We start from the raw sequence: 21,542 nt of genomic DNA, 5'->3' as shown, positions 1-21,542 counted from the left end.
ACCTTGTTATAATCAGCACGAACAAGGGGTATAAGAATCAGACCTTTCTTAAGGTGCACATGTATTCTGCAGGGGGTTCACATTAATAGCAACCACTTCTAAAGTAATAATCACCTTCTGTGATGTAAAGCTCTTGGTCCCGCTTGTACTAATTAACCATGAAATATTAATAGCAGTTTAACCTCCTCATCTCCTTAAATACACACACACAGCACATAATTGGAAGACATTTGAGAATAGCCTCTCAAATGAAAGCCTGTTGAAAAGCAATCCACTTGCTATCAGTTGTCCACAATTCCATTTTCTTTTTGGCAAAAGCAGGTTATTACTATCACATAAAGGGACGCGGGTGGCGCTGTGGTCTAAACTACAGAGCCTAGGGCTTGCCGATCGGAAGGTCGGCAGTTCGAATCCCCACGACAGGGTGAGCTCCCGTTGTTCGGTCCCTGCTCCTGCCAACCTAGCAGTTCGAAAGCATGTCAAAGTGCAAGTAGATAAATAGGTACCGCTCCGGTGGGAAGGTAAATGGCGTTTCTGTGCGCTGCTCTGGTTCGCCAGAAGCGGCTTAGTCATGCTGGCCACATGACCCAGAAGCTGCCTGTGGACAAACGCCGGCTCCCTCCGCCAGTAAAGCAAGATGAGCGGCACAACCCCAGAGTCGTCCACGACTGGACTTAATGGTCAGGGGTCCTTTACCTTTACTATCACATAAAGAGGAATGAAACTCAATCAGCACTTCATTTCAACAGTTGTTATTCTTCAGGTGCTATTTGGTTTGTTGGGATTCCATCTGTTTAGAACACATTCCCCTTAAAAAAGAATACGAATGCTCATCAAGTCTAGCATACATTACACCTTTGCATTTCTCCATCTTAAATGTCAATAAATCAATACATCTCTCCTAAAATTCTACCATAGGCATCCGTTTCCTATATTTCCCAATTGACTTGATCTTCATATACCATGCCCACTAACTTCTGCAAAGCACCATACAAATTGATAGCTGGTGACTTTACCCCATATTTCCAGACCAACCGTGCCTTACAAAGATGTCTGCAAGCATGACATTAACCCCGTTGTGTGGAAATTCCTTGCAGATGGCCATTGTGTCTGGGAGTAGTCATTCATTCATTCATTCATTCAATTTCTATGCAGCTTTTCACTCACAGGAGTCAGTTACCAGAGGAAGAATGACCGTTGGGAAGAGTGCAGAAAGAAGAAACTCCATGGTATACTTGCATCTGCACAACTGGACACCTTCATCTGTCCCAGCTGTAACAAAACATGTTTGTCCCATATTGATCTCTGAACCACAACAGGCACTGTAACTCTCCAACACTTGACCTCCAAAGGTGCAGTCATCCACCCTCTCCACTGCACTGACATTCCAATTATGACTCAAATCCCCATATGCACAAGGGGGGGGGGGAATTAAATGAGATAAGTACTTTGTTCACATTCTCTTTCCTGAGCGCTTCTGTAGAACATGCGAAATGGTTCATAATGGTTGCAGAACAGAAATAGTAAATAATGCAGCATGGCCTTAATAAAGTATGCCTTTCAGGAATATAGCCCTGAAACACTTATTGCAAAGCTTCCTCCCTCCTCCTTGCTCCATCACAAGGTTGCTTGATGCTATTTTAATTCACACTTCCGGGTGTACTAATGTGGTTATTTTCCCCACCATGTAACTAAGGCAAAATTCATGCAAAGAATATAAAGTATGGAACAATAAAGTAGAAATACATATGAATATTCACTGAAACTTCAGTCTAGCAGTTTATTATAGGCCTGGAATCCAGCTGTGCTTATATCTACTTATATACTTGCTGACTATAAAATAGTCAACATGTGGGCACATCTGAAAAGATTGTGTTGCAGAGCAGCAACCAATTCACATTTAAATCTTGAATGCTATATGGGACACATTCCCTGACAGTCATTCTTCAGACACCTGTAAATGCTTTGTTTGTGCACAAGACACGCAGAAAAACAAGAATTTGTTTAATTTGGACACTTCTGAGTTTTAAAGAGACACTCCAAAAAGCAATGAGTTTTTTCTAGTATTTTTTCCTTTTTATTATATTAACAATTATACTATTTTTTTAAAAAAAAACACCAAGCAGCAAACTGCTATATTTATGTAGCAGTTCTTTGCATATCTCATTTTTTTTCTGAAGAAACAGGAAAAGAACACCTATGGTGTTAAATCAATGCATTTATAAATATGTTTGGAGAATGATGAATTATGTGGTTCTATTTAAGATATTCAGACTGTGGGTAGTTAGTTCCCATTAAGAATGCATTGCATTCCCCTTGAAGAAACAGATATGCAGGTTGGGAGCATAACCCTAGAACAGTGTTTTTCAACCACTGTTCCGCGGCACACTAGTGTGCCGCGAGATGTTGCCTGGTGTGCCGTGGGAAAATTACTTTATATATAGTCAATATAGGCACAGAGTTAAATTTTTTAACATTTTCTAATGGTGGTGTGCCTCGTGATTTTTTTCATGAAACAAGTGTGCCTTTGCCCAAAAAAGGTTGAAAAACACTGCTCTAGAAGCAGCATAGTCACTTGAGGTCTATGAAGGAGCACCTGTCTCAATATCTGTCATTTGTTTTGAGGAAGAGATTTTGTTCTTGTTCAGTCCTGTCCGACTCTTCGTGACCCCATGGACCAGAGCACGCCAGGCACGCCTATCTTTCACTGCCTCCCACAGTTTGGCCAAACTCATGTTAGTAGCTTCGAGAAGAGATTTTAGGTACCCTCCAATTGTCAGACAAGTTGATTCACCTTTGGACCGTTGGATCTTATTCACTAGAAATGTGGTACTGAATATATGGAGGACATAGGAAGCTGCCTTATACCAGGTCAAACTATTTGTCCATGTAACCCAGGACTGTCTGCTTTGACCGGCAGCAATTCTCCAGAGTTTCAGGCAGAGATTTCTCCCACCAACTGTTATCTGATTCTTTTAACTGGAGATGCCAGAGATTGAATCGGAGAACTTACGTATGCTGCTGAGCTACGATCCCTGGAACTAATATATACTATACTACAAAACACATGAAGATGAAACTTCCAAGACTATCAAAGCAAGCCCCACAAAAAAGCCTAGGTTACTGTAAAACAAACAAACAAACAAACAAACAAACAAACAAACAAACAAACAAGAGGTTAGCTGCACACATATATTGAATCCCATCCTGTTTACAATGCTACCAACAACAATAGAGTTAAAACCTTACTATCTTTGCTTTTAAGATTTTTCTATAAATGGTAGCTTTCAGCGCAGCACACACTTTCTGCACATTTCCCTATTGAATTTCTTTCCTCACACTAACAAAATTAAAATCAGTGGGGGGAGAACTCAAGGAACACACCTCTCAGGTTCCCAACAGTAACCATCAAGGTTGACAGATGTCAGTTTTTCCTCATATCCCAGTAAGTCTTGAAAGTGTGCACTTATGTGCAAGCACAGCAATTTCTACAGTGGTTAAAGATCATTTTAATAAATCAGATGTTTAAAATTTGAATCAAGACCTGTTTTAACATATGCCTCTTTTTATTTATAATTATGTTACAACAAATGTAAATTCAAGAAAAGGCTAAACCTACACTTACGATCTTAAACTGAAATACAGACCCTTTATCACACAAGCTAAAGCCTGCCTTTTATGTAAACAGATATAAAATATTTATTTGTTTATTTATAACATTTACATTCCAAACCTCTAGTCAAAGATACTTACAATATATAAAATCACAATTCCATAAAATCAGTGCAAAACCACAAAAGAGAAAGGGTCAGCAGTTTAAAAACTGATTCCTGAGTTGCATAAACATTGCATTTAGAGTTTAGTTTCCTACTCAGGCTCTAGTCATGACATCACAGAAGACACTGACCCCTGTTGTCTCAACAGGGCCATTTCCTGGGCCATTTATTTAGTACTTCTGTTTATTATGCCTTCCAGTTACTTGATCTTTGCAGCGCCTCTCCATATGTAAGGGGGTCAAAACAAAAACACATTTCACAACCACAACACACCTTTTCTCTGAACAAACATAATTCTGAAATTTCTGTGTGAGTGTCTCTCGGTCTCTCTCTCTCTCTCAATATATTTCTGATTTATCATGGGGCATGGTTAACAAGATTACCCTGCACTACCTTCTTATGCATTAGCAACACCAAATATCCATGTGAATTCGAGAGTATAATAGGTCATTATGGAATTTATCTTACTGATTCTATGGTACAACTTGGCTGGGAATGAGTATTTTATGGCATTTTAATACATTTTTATTGTGTTCTAGCCAATTTTTGCAGCTTAAAAACTAAATACTCTCTGACACAGAATTCTGTCTATTTTAAAGTCACATAATTTTTGTTAAACAAATACCACTGCTTAATGATTGCCAAATGCTGGGGTGGAGGGATATCAATAACACATTCCTCAATATATTGGAAAGAGAAATGAAAGTGAGCAAGGGAGAAGGCAATTCATCATGGAATATTCTGTTTTTATTACAATTACTGTATCAAAGGCAAGATTTAAAGCAGAACAGAGGAAGTAAGGATCAAGGTTAATGCCTATTCTGAAGAGAATTTACATAAATTAGGCTGTGCTACTGAACTGAGAGGCTCATTTTGCCAATTTATTCTATGTGAGATCACAGAAACCAGTGACAGAAAATTTATATTTACAACACCTTCCCTCTTCTCCCTCCAGACACATTCACAATATTCAAAGCTATGTTCTCCTTTGAAACAGAATCATTTACTTGTTCCAAATGTGAAGTTCCTCAGTTTTCTCCACCCCTTTGGATTTACAACCTCAAAATGTTTGTTGAGACAACCATCCTCACATAAACAGCAAAAGTGCTTTTTAGTTGAACTAACAAAAAAAAAAGGTCATTAAGCTTCGCAGGGAGGATGAAGGCCACCTTCGTTCTTCGTTCTTGTTTTAAACCCAATCTATCAACTGGAAGCATAAGCGCTCAGAGACCTATTAGACAGCTGAAGAGTTTTCATTAAAGACACCTGCCTTATTTATTTTTGTATTAGGTGTCAGGACGAGATCACCAACAATGTAGTCGAAGAGCGCTAACCGTGTAAACACAGAGGCCGTCATAATCGACACTCAGCTGGGAAGGACACATTGTTCAGATGCATGACATCAGAACGGAGCAGGTGCTAAGCCGGCAGGTGGTGGAAAGCAGCAAGTAAGCGACATAATACAAGCTATAAAAAGGACTTCAGTGAAGAGGCTTCTGTGGGATGCAATATGGATATTTTCTATCAGGACACTCTTGTTTGTCAATGGACGGCAAGTGAACATGTGGAGCGCTTCAAAAATATGTAATCCTCCCAGCACTATCCATGCCTCTCATAAACCTCCCCTCTCTTTGTCATAACCGTTTCCACTGCCAAATTGTAGACTGCAAGGTGCCATCCGCTCTGCTTAGTAGGAAAGTGTCCTGTACCCTGATAATGCTTTTGGTCCCTCCTGCCACTTTGCAATGGGTGAATGTACAAACGATGGCTTGAGTCTTTCATTTCCATGGCTTCCCAGTCTCCAAACAACCAATCCCCAAAACTGGCAGTGAAGATTGCATACACACACACACACACTTGGACAGGGTGACGGGGATAGAGGCCAAACAGAATACTAAATTTTAAGAACGTTAAAGAAAGGCAACAAAACCTTGCTGCATTTGGGTAGAATATGAGATTTTAACTTATTGAACAATTATTCCTATCAGGTATTTGGTTTTGACACCAAGAACCTCAAAGACTGAGATTGAGACCTAGTCTGGTGAAGAAATGAGACTGTGGGCACTCAGCTCTCAAATCTCCTCCAGGGACCAAAGGAAACGTTAAGAATTGTCCCTGCAACTGTCAGGTAATTTGAAGCATCTGGCTTGGATTGGCCTGGTAGAAATACTGAGAATCTGTATCTTCTTCACTTTCATGATCACAGATCAGTATCATCAGCCTTCTGCCTTAGATCTATTTGCTATATCCAAAAATTAATCCCAAGGATCCTGGGAGGAAACAAGCTAGAGATTTCTGTGATTATCTTGTGGTTTTTCCTGTTTTTTTAGAATATTTTGCGTTGCACACTGCCTCAATATTTTACATGAGTGGTACATACTTTTAAAAACAGAATAAATAAAATTATTCCCCAGTCTCAAACTCAGTTATGCATTCCTATGATCTCAGCAATGAACTTACAATGCCCAACAAACAAGAAGCTCAAGGTCCTCCGCAATAATTCAAAGACCATTATAAGGCCAACTTTGACTATTTCTATTTTTTAGTGTGAAATTCAAAAAGGAAAGAGTTTAAGTAATGACTCAAGCAAGTAATGAAGGACAGAGTTACTAAACCAAGAAATGAGCAAACCCATGTACCCTAGAGAAATATTTGCATGTGAAATAAATTGTTCCTAAGCCCAGAAATCACTATGTCTGGGTCTAATTTATATTTCCCCCTGGATTGCCTCTCAGTCACATATCTCAGGTCAAGATACACAGTCTTAGATGACACTTAAAATACTTTTACTAAGATAAAAAGGTATAATCAAATTTGAACAGCAGATACATAACTTAAAAGGAATGCTCAGAGTAAAAATAATTTAAAGAGAAAAAATGTTCAATCAGATAATAAATTGAAATAGTGTAACCTTTTAAAAGCATCAGTTATAGAGGTTACATATTATTTCCTAAGAGTTACAAAGAAAAAGATATAACCAAAATTAGGCTTCTCTGGGGTGTGAGAATGTCTACTTTTGCCATATATTAAAAGCCTTTTTATTCCCATTAACCACAAAGTTATAATATATGTGGGACTAATTATCCAAATGAGATTTAAGTGGTCATATTACTGATAATCATGTAGTTTCCAATTACTCTAAACCCATTAATTTCCTTATTTAGCAAAGCCACTGGCTTTGCAATTTCCATTTCAAAGGTCAAGCCTACTGTCTTACAAAGGCTCAGGCCTTGTACTGTGCTGTTGCTGTGCTACTTATTAAGTTTTCTCAAGTTACTCATCCCAAATTTTTTTCTGCTTCGAATATCTTTAGCTGAACATGATATACAGGCCTTCCTTCATGCTGTAAATTTGACTAGGGTTAGAAGTCCAAAACACTTCTAAAATAATAGCTGCTTTGGCTTCAGTTCCAGAATGACTGCTACTGACCTTAATATTGGAATATTTGGATATGTGCATATCATTCTCAAGCATAAACTCGCCACTCTATACTTGCAGGCTCCTTCAGTACCAGATCCCTCACACACACTCTCTCCCCGAAATAAATATGCATTTATTGCTGACATGTGCTATAGTTTTATCAATACAGTGCACACAAGTCCTAAAAATGAAAAAAAAGAGAAGGCAATAGCATGAAACCAGCAGGTTTGCTGAAAAGCAAATTGGCAGTGGCTTTTCAAAGTGCACAGAGCAACACCTAAACAGTCTTGAGATATACAGTATATGAAAATACTGTATATTCTGGCATATAAGACTACTTTTTAATCCAGGAAAATCTTATCAAAAGTCGGGGGTCGTCTTATACGCCGGGTGGAGAATCTGTGGTTGAGTATATCTCAAACTCTGTATTTTAACTGGAAAAGTTGGGGGTCGTCTTATACACCGGAAAATACAGTACCTCTATATTGCTTAAAGAACATATGCGAGTAATCCACAGTAGCTGAATTTGCCCAATGCTGAGATTCAAAACCACATCAAGCTCAATGGCCTGATTCACATGTCACACTAATCCAAGCTTCTAGAGAGGAAATAGAGGCCATTCTGCTCTGAAATAGCTGTTCGGCTGCTGAGCTAAGGTAAGCCATGGTTTGGTTTAGCATGTTGTCTGAAGCTGGGCTTGTGTTTCAGCTATTTCCTGGCAAACCATAAACTATAATCAAGGTTTCTCCTATGGCTTGTGATATACTATTTATGAGCAAAAGAGGTAATATTTACACCTTCTGTTTCTTAACCCAAATAATTTTATATTTTCATTTGGATAACAGCATCGTCTCTTAAAACATTTGTTTATATGTAATCATACAGTATGTATTATTAACGTTTAGAATTGCATAAAAGACCAAATGCTGGTATATAGGATGAACACTATAATCTGAAGATTTAAACACAGAATTATTACTATTAATCTGTTATTAATGTTCCGTCTGTGGGTAGCAGCAGGGTAACTGAGATTATCTTCCTTCAAATACTTAACACGGCCCCATTAGGTGATATAGGAAAATACTGTTTAAGTGGGAAGCCACATTTGCATTCTGCCCATCTGATCAATCAAGCACTGCCTTAAAAACACTTAAGCTGTTAATTGTGTCAAAAATGCTGCTATGAATCAACTCTCAAGGTTGCATATTTAGCTCTTATTTTTGCTATTTGCAGGAAATGAAATGTCCTTGTTCTCTTTATATGTATCTGTCACTTTCTGGGAGGGTTCCAGGGTGACTGATCAATTCCAGAATACTGTTCAAATAGGTGAAATAGGTGTGAAGAGGGGAGTTGGTAGCAGAGCTGGGCACCCAGAGAGGCTTACAAGATCATGCTTAATGGAAACAGGCAAGGCCAGGACAAAGAAGAGTGCCTCAGCTGCGCATGGTGGTGCTTTTTGCACAAAGTCTGGACATAGGAAGGGAACGCTGAACAGGGACAGTAATGGACAGTGAGCCATTTCAGTGGAAAGGATACAGCATCACTCCCATCACTATCATAACCCAAGGGCTGTGTGGAGGTTGTACCACTTCCCTCCCATAAAGAACCTGCTAACAACAGCCAGGAGCTCTCAAAGTCAAGGAAACAAGGTAATAATTGTTCTGATGCAATTCATGGGAAATTGAGGAAAATCTAATATTTTTACTGGGATTGTACTATAAAACAACAGCATACAGTAATTTCCAGTGCCTAAAGCCCTTCACATTATCTCAGTTATCTTTTCAACAACCTACAAAGCTAGAGCAGTATTATTATCCCCATACTGCAGATGCAATTTTAGGGCATGAGAAAGATATAAGCTGAACAAAAGGGCGACCAGGTTGTTGGTATCTGTCTGTCTCGAGACATTGGAGTGTGCCTCAAAAATGTTACACTTTTTAAAAGCTTGGGACAAATCTATTCTTTCTTTACCAAAATGGGTATCTTCATTTACAAATCCTGAAGACAAGCTTCTGCTAGGAACTCCAGTATGCAAGCCTTTTTGAATAGTGTTAACTTGTTCTATCATTTCAAGGAACAGGATTTCATTTAATTTCAAAAACTTTGAAATAAAAAAGACTTTCTGAACTCCAGAAAACCCATGAACAAAAATATCCCCACCCTCAACTGAAAGAGAATTTTAACAACCCCTCCAAACCTGTCAACAAAACTACAAGAGGCATCTAAGTGACAGATCTCTTTTTTTCTCATTTTCAAGCTTGCTTTATTTAGAAGAGTTATTAAGAAAAGTTGCACCATTACCACTTAATTAATCCTTGCTTTACTAAGAGATAAACCAGATGTGCTATTACGGTCTTTGTTCTTGTCTACATAAGGATGAGCCGATTATTTAGCTCTAAACAATAGGAGCTTGTATTTAACAGCAAGATTAAAAAAAGGCAGTAACAAGCTTCAGCTGGATTTGTTTGATATAAAAACACAGGCACAACAGAAAAGAACAGGAGCTGCCCAACTGTAGTTCAGTTAAAGATACCACACCAATTCATTGTTCGTACTAATCTTAATCTGGAGACCCAGCTAGATGGGTGGGGTACAAATAATAATAATAATAATAATAATAATAATAATAATAATGATGATGATGATGCAAACCACTGTTTGAGCTTCCAAAAGTACAGCCCCAAACCCAGTTTGTCTGCTTTTGTTTCCCATCCTCTGAGTATTCCCCTTCATAATTTCATTATAGTCTCCATGATGCAGCAGCCTCTAGAAGTGCAGCAATAGCTGTTAACAACAATTTATCATTTCAGACATCACACAAAGCAACAGATAACCTTCCTTGACCATGGTGTGTGTTGCCTGTACTGAGTTATGCCACTTACATAAAAACAAACTGAGCAAAGCTAATCAGTAAACTGGGGTTTCTCCTCTGAACAGCAGGCTTCCAAGCATGACCTTGAAAAAAATGCCCCCACCCCTGGGATAAAAAAATCACTTTCTGCAGATTCCAACACTGGTTCTACTGAAGTACATGAATGAGTTAATACACAGAGAAAAGTCAGTTCAGAAATGCAGTCAAACACCATTAGCAAATACTTTCACTGGAACTTCAAGGTTTGGAGCAGAAATGTTACCAGAATTTAATTGCTGGCTTGCAATTGGACATCTATATATAAGAGCAGGGATGAACATCCTACGATTCTAATTCTTGGGGACCAGCATCTATTTGTACAGTATTTTGCTGAGAATCTGTGAGAACTAAATAATGGTGATTTTCCATCATTGCTCTTTCCCAGGCTCCGTGTAACCAAATGTCAACGAAATCTTCATTTGCTGGTAACCAAGTAGATCATAACAAAATAAAAAATAAAAAATTCTCTAAGGTGCTAATGGAAGGAATTTTTTATTTTGTTTTAACTATGGCAGACCAACACGGCTACCTACCTGTAACAAGTAGATCATATTCACCAAAAACAAAATAAAAATACAATATTAAGACATAACACACAGGAAACTTACACTCCCTTGAGAATATAAAAAGTTACGTTCTGCAGTTTCCAAAGTAGTCAGATAATCTTTGGTCTGTGTAAATTTCCAAATGCCCATTAATTTCTACTAAAAATGAACAAAAAATAGTGATGTGGTAAACAGATGCAAAGTGACAACACCACTGAACTGAATAGAAATATGCATCATAATATGTAGCACAGTACATTTAATAAAGTCTGATTAACTGCAAAACAAACTAGGGAAAAAGCTTCCATTTTCAGAAGAGAAAAAAGGTTTAAAATCAATTAAAATGACTACGACTTATTAGTGACTGCATCCTATCACCTTTGTTTTTGTTTTTTAATAAAACATTCTAATGGGAAATATGGTGTTTTTCTCTTTTCTTCTTTTTGTTCACACCAATGGCAAGCCTTGACATTCTATTAGTAATTTGCTATAAAAAGTACAGCCTGCTCATTTTCTTCAGTGCAACAGCAGGTTCTCTGAAAGTGCCACATTTCATACTGAAGTGCTAACCAAAGCTACCATGCTGCGCTTTCTACACGTCTAACTTGAATGTTCTTGCCACATTTGTCACAAGTGAAAGTTTTAAAGAAATAACAAGAAAATTATGGCCTTTTAAACTTATTTCCATCCCCTTTTCTCCCTCTGAAGTGCATGGTATACTTCAGCTGAATGAGTTGGTGCCAACTCATTCCATCTGGCCTAAGAGATGGATTCTATTATCAGCTATCAAGGCAAGACTTGCAGAAACCCTTGTTTTAAAGAAAGAAGATGACCTGTTCAGCTCTTAGCCAATTCAGAATGCTTGTCCATTCTAATTCTTCAACAGAATGACTTAAGACTGACCAACTATATAGGAATGTATATTTTTAGACAAAATTTATATAACACCTAAATAGCCTATTCTTCCAGTAGTTGTCTGAAAAATGAAAGGGGAATGACCATTTTTTGGGACAACAAGCCATAAAAAACTCACCAAAACAATACTATTGTGCACAATCTGATGGGATTTTTTTTCTGCTCAAGAATCACTGGAATTATGGAAACTACAGAAATTTATCCATGCTCTTATGTGGTGGTCTCCATTCATTTCATACCAAGGAAAAGACTCCAGGAATCAGTTTGGGATGTAATTTACAGAACCAATGAAAAATCAGGATAATTATAGCCATGGCAATGCTTGGTAGAAGACTATAACTATTAAATTGACTTATTTCTTCAACAGAGAAACACAACAAGTAAGGTTTCTTTCCAGTCTATGTAGCTGACACCACAGACTGTTCCCATAGGGAAATGAGTCAAAACCCCCTAACTTTAGACCTTATTTTGGAAACAACAGATTATTTAAATTCATCAAGCCCTTTGGTTTGGAAAACATCCCTATATTTCTGTGATGAGTTGTTAGACAAGTCTCTCACTGGATTTAATCACTACATAAACTTTGGACAATAATTAAGAGCATAGTAATTGGAGCTTGCCAGGTTCAATCCATTTGAAACAGATAAGAAAGTTGTGACAGGGGGATAATCTGTCACATTGTCCCTCCTTCAAAAGCCCAAACATTTGGTTGTTATTCAAACACAGTCCCTTTGGCTCTCTCCAGCTGGAAGCATGGTGAAAGTAGTGCTCATTATTTTGACTGAGTCACATCATATTAGCATTCAGTATTTCGGTCTAAGTGATACAGCTGTAAATATGAAGTGCATTCTTAATCAAATCAAAAGCTTAAGTTATAATAACCTCATGGCCAAATTTTGGTTAGAAACAGTGATGTCCAGGACTATGCCTTGCTGAGAAATCTTTGTCCCTATGACTAAAAGAGATAAGTTCCAGACAGCGCCATTTTGATAATTATATGGTATACTCTACTCCATGACTAAGGTTTGTGGTAACTTTGTGGAAACTCAGCTGCTTGCTCCGGGGGCTTTCAAATTCTTAAACTGAGATTTATTGATGTCAAGGTTAAGAGAAACAGTCTGGTGAGCTACCACCAGCTCACAGTGGTGGCCCCTCTGTCCCCTGCCTGCCACCACAGGGATTTCTGCAGGATCATCTTGGCCTGAGGGAAGCAGAAGTCAAAGCTTGCACTGTTGTGCTTCCCTTTTTATACTAACATTAAAAAAAAACCCCAACAACTGACAATTATTGCTATCATGGTCTTTTGTGAAACCAATGCTATAAAGGAGGAATGGGGAACCTGTGGCCCTGCAAAATGGGCTTTGACCATCTTGGTTGGGGCTGACAGGAGTTAAGAGTCCAACGTTATCTGGAGTGCCAAAGTTCTTCATCCCTGCTGCAAATCTTCAACTTATTAAGTACTGGAACTTAAAGAGTTTGACAGTAGGGTGCTACAGAAATACTACTAATTTTATCCAGCAAATTAAATAGGCATTATATGTTTATCTAAGCAGGACAAATGCCTTCTCCTTACCATAAATATTATGAAGGGAACTGTAATGCTACTTGGTATGTAACAACATGATCTGCCCTTTCCTGTTGCTAACACAGTGTAAACAAATGCAGTTCCTCATGAGTAATACAGTGAACAACCAAGGTCCTTCCTTTCGATGCAACAGTCAATGTGGTATAGTGGACAGAATGCTGTACCTGAACCTGCAAGATCCAGGTTCAAATTTCTACGTGGCCATGAAGCTTGTGTCAGTCACTATCTTTCAGCCTATTCTGCAGCTCAGGGTTGTCGCAAGGACAAAATGGGAAAACTATATAGAAGTTCTTTTCAGCATCTTTGTGGAAGGTCAAGATGAATGTGGAAAGACAGATAGCTCCTTTTATGATCAACTCTTGTCAGACTAATCACACGGGGGCCCACTTATCTTCTCTACACCTGTTCTTAAATTTATTGTTACTTCTGTAGGAGGGAACCTGTTTATGTAATATACCCTGTAATTTGGGACACATACATTCACTGGGCAGATTCCAGCAGAGCAGAGCACAATTCTTTAGGGTCCGTTAGTTAAACATTAACAAACAGTGCATGTGATCTTATCAAGAATTTGTCCAGTATTTCTTCTATCCATCCCCAGAATGTAGCAAAGATTTAGTCCTTGTCATCTAACTCCTCTAGCTTAAACTTCAAGATGCTATCTCCTTGTAGAATGAGTTCAATGACATGTAACGGAAACCACAAAGGAATGATATAACAGCTATACAAACTATACTCACTTTTCAATTTCCAATAATAACTCTCTTCTCCTTTGCAATGATCCAGTCACATCAAGGTAAAAGTGGACAGTTTCTAGAGTACATAATCACCAGGGAGGGGAATCCTGCATCACTTTTATCACATATGAATGTTCTTAGTGAAGGATTACCAAACTTTCTATCCTCAGTCACCATTTCCATATCAAAACTGTCCTCTGAGAACCTAGGTGGGTCCAGGGAGTGGTTAATGCTTCACAGTGGAAAGCAAGTGGTACCAGCTTCATTAAGGAGGTGGTGGTGGATTCCCTCGTTAAGAGGATCTCCCTGGACCCAGAAGATTGTGAAAACATCTCCACTCGAGGGGGTGGGGTCCGTGCAACTTGAAGGTTGTTTTTAAAGAAGTTCATTATCCTGACCCATTTCAATTTTAGGCATTGAAAGAACTTTGGTTGCCCTAGCAATGATCTGCATTGGGAGAGAGGCAGGGGGGAGTGCAACATTGTTGGTTCTCCTTGGTCTCTCACTGGCTTTGGATACCATTGACCAAGGTATCCTGGATCAGCAATGCAGATTGTGAGTTTGAAGCACAGTGTTCCAGCAGTTCCACTCCTACCTACAAGTAGGTTTCAGGGAGTGGCAATGGGGAAGCGTGCATGCTTGGCTCACTGGTAAGTCCTACAACACCCATATGAAGCTACTGGACAGCTCATCTGTGGATCTGTGGAGTGGTATTATCAATTGCAAATGACACCCAGTTTTTCCGTAGAACAGTTTTAAACCACTCTGGAGCATGGTCCTATAATCTGCAGTATAGCAGGACCAGAAGCAACCTTGTACTTCCTCTAGCACAGGTACAAAACCTGTATCAAGATGTTAGAGGGAAGTGGGACAGCTCTGCTTCTCCTCTCTCATGATAAACTAGTGTTTCAACTACTGTGGATCAAGTCTTTTCTGACAACAAAGCAGAGGCCAGGATCAGGCTTATTATCTGTAGACTCCAATCCTAATATGTTCTACACCACATATTTAAAATGGTGCAATGGTAATTTCCTCTTCTAAGATATTTCTGTGTTGTGTGAGGGATGCTAGGGATCTCTGGCAGAGAAATCTGATAGTTGTTATGAGCAAGTTGAATAATCAAGGTGCATAATAACCATTAATGCGCAATTTATGTCATGGAAACTGTGCACATAATCTATCCGTGAAGATAAACTAGTGTATATTTTCAGGTCGATATATATAATTTCTAACAAGTCTTGGGGAATGTGCATATTCTCAGTTGCATTTTGTACATTTCCTGAGCAATACGTAAAACATCTTAGTGGTTCTGATGATTAAGCAGATTTAAAGCCCACTAAATAAAATAAGATAGGCAATAAGATATGCATAGTGTGCAAGAAACATTGCAGAATGTGAATACTTCAGCCTAATTTGGTCATTTGTGCTTCACCCATGCAATATAGGATAGTCTCCAAGTAACCTCAGGTAATATGCGGAAAGTAGCTAATATGAAGAATTTTGTATATTAATCATTCAACATACACTGTCCATCAGTGGATACTTGGAAATCTCAATAACTGTGTAGATTAATCTGAAGGCCTGACAGAATTCTACACACTGGTTCCATCTAGGAATCAGTCTGGCTCAAAGCACTCACAGAATGGAAAATAAAACTGACCTCTTGGATTATAAAAAATATAGCTCACATACAGCTTTCTCAATGGGCCTTTAAAGCAATGCTTTAAAGGTTCCAGGAGAAGAAGTAGGCCATGTTGCCACAGAGAAATCAATCTGACTAGGCGCAAGCAAAGATTGAGGAGGGAGCAGCAGGTGTCAAAGGAAAGTAATGATCAATGAAAAGTGAGGGACAAAGTTATTTTTATGACTCACTCTCCAAGAAAACATAGACCTAACTCACTTTTCTGTAAGCCCAAGCAGGCTACTTTTACAGAACAACAAGCAACTAACAATGACTAGGAAAATGAAAATAACCAAGAAGAGTCTTATCTTTATTTCTTTCTGATAGCAATGACTTCCAATTTATCTCTCTCATTGCCACATTGCTACAGTGATGTTATCTGTATCTTGAGAGTTTTAGCAAGCAAGAATGCAAAAGTTGCAGACAATCTGATAGACATTTCCACTACTTTTTAATGTATCCTAATATCTGTTGGAAGCAGCCCAGAGTGGCTGGAGAAATCCAGCCAGATGGGCGGGGTACAAATAATAAATTACTACTACTACTACTTTTGGAGATCCTAGTATTTTGCAGACTGTTAATGGGTGTGCCTTCAGCAACAGAGTAGTAGAGAAATTAATGGTAATGTGGCATGTGTTGAAAATCATTTATGGCAAGGCTTGCTCCTCAGGACTCTTTTGAGAGGGCAAACCGGGACATATAAAATAGGTTGATCATTTGGCTACAAAAGCTAACAGACCTAAAAATAGGCAAAAGGAATGAAATTTGTGCAGCTCATGATGCCCCATGCTTATCACACTTGCGTTTAAACAAAGCCCACGACTAGCTTGAGAACCCTGATATCTCACAAATTCTTGAAATAGAAGACGAAGTAGAAAATGTTATTGAACAGAAAGAGGGTGAAGCTGGGAAAACAGAACAAGAGAAACTCAAAACATTACAAAAAATAGGAAATGGACGTTGTACCTGCAACCAGTAGCACCAGCTATATATGGGGCTGAAGGGGCTTCAGCCCCCTCAATATTTTGAAGCAGGGGGTCTAGCCCCCCCAATATTGAGGGGGCCGACAACCCCCACTGCTGCTGGGCCCCTCCTTGCACCACAGCCCTGCCCAGGAGCCCACGAGGGGGCGGGACAAGTGAGGACGATATTTGCCTCTGCTCCTCCCAGCCTCCGCCTGGCAGTCTGGGAGGGAGCTGGGACAAGCAAGGGTGAAGATTGCCCTCCATGCGTCCAGCGCCCACCTGGCGCATGCCGCAGGGAGGAGGCCAAGTGTGGAGCCCAGTGACTTTGCTTCTCCTCTGGCATGAAAGCTGTTGCTGCAGGAGCCCCATCAGTTGGAATTGCAGCTGCAAATGGCGTGGTACTGGCAACAGGAAAAAAAGCAGAAATCCATTCTGTATGATGAACGAAGTGTATGCAAAGTGGAATCCATAATCAAACACATAGGCTTGGTATATGGGTGCTGATTACAGAGTACTTGCCCACAGAGCACGCAAACTAGCCCAGTTATTCTACTTGGTTTATCTTGAACCTATTCCAACAGCTCAGCTAGTGCAGGGGGTTGTTTCTGTAATGCAAGAATACACACAATCTGGGGGTGTACGCCCATTTGGTGTATCATTGCTAATATGTGGGTGGAATGAGGGGTGACCATATTATTTCAGTCTGATCCATCTGGGGCTTATTTTGCATGGAAAGCAACTGCAATGTCATACCTCGTGTTGTGTACGCTCCATGTTGCGTACGTTCGAGTTACACACCTCCGCGACCCGGAAGTCTCCACGGAGCGCGCAGGTGCGCACAGATGCGCAGAAGCTTTCTGCGCACTTCGCGCATGCACAGAAGCGCAAAACCCCGTGAACTTCCGGGGTTTTTTCTTTTGTTCGTTCGCGTTACATACGCCCAGGTTACGTGGTGCGACCCGGAACAGATCACGTACGTAACATGGGGTACCACTGTATGTGAATGGGAAGACATTCCTTGAAAAGAGGTACAGCGAAGACTTGGAGCTTGAAGGTGCTATTCATATTGACACTGAAGGAAAGCTTTGAAGGACAAATAACAGAAGATAACATAGAGGTTGGCATCTGTAATGAAGCAGGATTGAGAAGACTCACTCCAACTGAGGTTAAGAATTACCTGGCTGCAACTGCCTAGTATGCATTAAGGAAGACTGCCTTGATACGTACAAGGATCTTTTAAAAATATTGGCTTCTGCACTCTCATTTCTACTTTATCTGCTATATTTTTTTAAAAAAAGAAATATTATGGATTCAAATACTACTGTCCTAATATTGAAAATGTGGAATTATTGTTCTTTAAAATATTAAACACTGTACAAGAATACACAATATGATTTTTTTAAAAACCCAAATTCAAATGACACCTTCACCTTTCTCATATGTGCAAGAAAATATTACTTAATCAAAACCAATTCTAACACAACATATATAGAGTATATGCCATGTAAGTAGTTGGTATTACTGTTGAGTCACTCTCCGGAGGAAGTTTGAAGTGATACACCATATTTTCCTTCATCCTGCAAGGAATAGTACTAGAGAGAGGTGAAGCAGAAGCAGGCAAGGTGGGAATGAAAGCTCTTGTCCCTGGGAGTGGATGAGGAAATTGCATGATAGAGAAATGGCAGGGAGATAGACAGGCACTTGCTTCCTCCTCTTATTTGTGCTCCACTCCCTGTCCCGCCTACCTCATTACAAAGCAGGAAGAAGTGAAAAGGGGAGTAGCCCTTTTTCTCTTGCCCACCTTAGACCCAACCAAAGGGGGGTGGGTTTAGTTGGAGGGCTGTACATTTGATTCCTGATTTATGAGCCAGTCCGTCCTTAATGAGAAATGAATCTCAGGATCCCATCACACATGTGTGCATGGCAGTCACTTCCCTGTTGTGTTATTCCACACGGCTGCAGCATATGTACCAACACTGCAACCACATGAATAAGGCTTCCTGTGTAAGTCTTATCCCACCCAATTACTGACTTACCTCCCTCCTGGTGGGATGGCATTTGGGTGGAAAGACCCACATAATCCTCTCTGCCTACGTAGTTGCAGCAGAGCCGTCTCATCCATTGGGGCTGGTGGCGCGGCGCGCCAGGGCGCAATGGCCTGGAGGGCGCCTCCGTCCTCCAGCCCCGCTGGCAGCGCCTGCCGGCAGCGCCCTCTGACTCCTGGCAAGGGAGCTGGCCGGCCACGCCACGCCCTCTGGCTGCCCAGCAGAGCACAGGAGCACAGCTCTGCGCGCCCTTTCCAGCGCTTCCGGGACGGGAGGCGAGGGCAGCCGGCTCGCGCTCCCCGCGCGCAGCCAGGTGGCGCGGCGCAGCCGGGCAGCTCGCGCTCAGCGCTGCAGGCCGGCCACCCACCCAATGGAGCACAAGCTGCCCAGCCACGCCGCCTGGCTGCGCCGCGCCATCCGGATGCGCGCGGGAGCGCGAGCCGGCCGCCCTCGCCTCCCTCCCGGAAGCGCTGGAAGGGCGCGCAGAGCCCCGCGCCGCTCCAGCGCCACGCCCCTCATTCCCCCGCTCGCCCACCCCCCTCCCAAGGGGCGGCAAGCGCGGGAGGGGAGGCGGCGGAGGAGGCGGCATGGCGGGGGCGCCGGAGGGATAGCCGCGCCAGGGCGGCAGGTCCCCTTAAGACGGCTCTGAGTTGCAGTACACACAATCACATACACCCAGTCGCTTATAAGGAAGCATCTTAAGGAAGAAGGCTGCAAGGCAGCTTTGTGCTCATGAGCTCTTCAGACTGTATTAGACTATGCTATCCTACATTTTTGCTTCTTGCAGTGGGGTGCTGACTTTTAAATAAAGCAACATTTTCATCAGTTTCAAACTGTTGAAGAATCCAGCTGCAATGCAACTCAAGAAGGGCAATTATTTGACACAACCTGCCATCTAGTGTATATTCTGAAACAGAAAACAATACTGAACTCAAAACATTTCCCCTAATAGACATGTTGGTCTATTAGGGGGAAACTCAAGCAAAATGTCCCAAAATACTGAGTACTTAGTCAGAACTCTTCTTCAGGCTAAATGGTACACAACAAAATAGCAGAGCAGATTAGTGGCTGCACCCAATGCTACTGGAAACAAATAAACAATAAGTAGACCATGGAATCCTGGAACTGGATGATGATCTTCTAACCACCTAATACTGTACAGTTTTTTGCTTTTTCAGAGTTGCATGCCCTTTAACCACTTTTATCTGCTTACCCTATTTGGTTTCAACTGATCTTTAACCAGTACTCCATCTAAAATTTTTTCTTCAGCTTTGCAAATATGAGGACCTTGATTTTCGCATTACTTCCACTCTCTGCTTCACAAGGAGACCTGGGTGTTTCATTTATTTTTAGATACAAATCTGAATAACTGCTGGCTTTCATATTTTCAAAATGCAGGGTCCCAGGGCAGAGCAGCCATTTGGGCATGAGTGATGCTCATAATGCCTGGTCTGAAAGACTTGTTTACCTATGTTTGCACTGACTCGCATGGGCTACATGAGGCTACAGAGTGAATTTGGATCATCATGGCCAGAACAGAACAGGCACTAGATCACCTCAGAAGTTTTTTTTTGTTTTTGTTTTTTAAAGATAGCAATGTAAAAGCCATGTTCCTACATAGAGAACAGTAACTTTGTTGTATACAAAGGTTATTCACACATGCAGATGGTTATTGCACAGACAACTACTCCGTCTGTTAAACACAACATGGGAGGTTGCATTGTGTAAACTTCTATCCAACACTTCTGTTTGATGTGAAAGGAAAACCTGTGCATTGATGGAGTGTCACTTCCTGAAATACTGCCCTTGTTCATTGGGTTATACTGCCATCTAGTGAAAACTGACTTTAAAAAATACTAAAATGTTACATAGAGAATACTGCTACAGACGTAACAGATTAAGACAGGGCAGGGGAATGAAGGAGCATGGCGAGCAAAGAAAGTTTACAGTGTTCTTTCTCAAATGAGTAGCTTAAATAAAGTCCTTTCTTAGCAGTATGACCAGGAGAGTAGTTTACAGTTAGCAAGTTGGTGCATTCAAAATTACTTAACCTATTCCTGTGGTCAATGGTAGCCACTTGGACAGCTGATGGCACCAACTAAGTAAGGCTCCAAATTAGAAGGGAAAAGGAGAATTGAACGTGGCAGTTAATGTTTATAACATATGGTGCATATGTTCCATTTGTCACATTTCCAGTAGGTTGCAAGAGAAGGATATAAAAAGAGAATGAGGTGTGTATGTGTTGCATGGCAGAACTGACAAAATATATTCATTCAGGAAGAATATGGTTTCCCCATCTGGGCCAACAATGTAAGAGAGACTATACTGGGACCATTTTTGGAGTCAGAAAACAACGGTTGTGCTGCACATTAGATATGCTATGCCTTCTCTCTTTTTTATGGAGTGCTCTGGTGCCTATCATTTTGGTTACCAATTGTAATCATTTTGATTTAATAGTCAAGACCGCACTGCTTAATTTTTGACAGATATTCATTGGTGGTGGGGGTTGCATTGTACAAATTACCAAGCATATTTCTCACTACTCTTACCCTGTGTAGGGGTTTTCAGTGATTGCTCATGAGTAACCAGCCTGATGCCGAGGTTTCTAACACTAGGTTTCTTTATTGTGCAGATATGTACAGTGCAGCAACAAAAGTACATCTAGCTCATCCTTTGGCAGAGTTCCGGTTCTTTGCCCAGCATAAAAGCCACAGGATGCGGAACCCCCGCCTCCCCTCTCTGCGTTCTCCCCCCCCCCCCTGCGCAAGTGGGGAGATGGAAGAGGCGCCTCACCTCCAGTCCCTGCTTGATGTGAGGGCTCTCCTTCCATGTCAGAGCCCTGACTCCTACTTCCCCTTCCCGTCTCTCCCTCCCCACTAGAGGGATCACTGCCTCCCTCACTGGAGGAAGACGAATTGCTGAGCAGGTGGGGAGGGGGCTCACGATAGTGAGAAAGCCCTGG

General features: G+C 40.8%; 1 protein-coding gene across 1 annotated transcript in view; it reads right to left on the bottom strand.

Moving 5' to 3' along the window:
* Positions 1-21,542, bottom strand: part of ORC5 (origin recognition complex subunit 5) — an 80,526-nt gene that overhangs the window by 18,858 nt on the left and 40,126 nt on the right.

The sequence above is a fragment of the Lacerta agilis genome, chromosome 10 (genome assembly GCF_009819535.1).
Source record: "Lacerta agilis isolate rLacAgi1 chromosome 10, rLacAgi1.pri, whole genome shotgun sequence".
Lineage (NCBI taxonomy): Eukaryota > Metazoa > Chordata > Lepidosauria > Squamata > Lacertidae > Lacerta > Lacerta agilis.
This window is presented reverse-complemented; position numbering and strand designations above follow the sequence as displayed.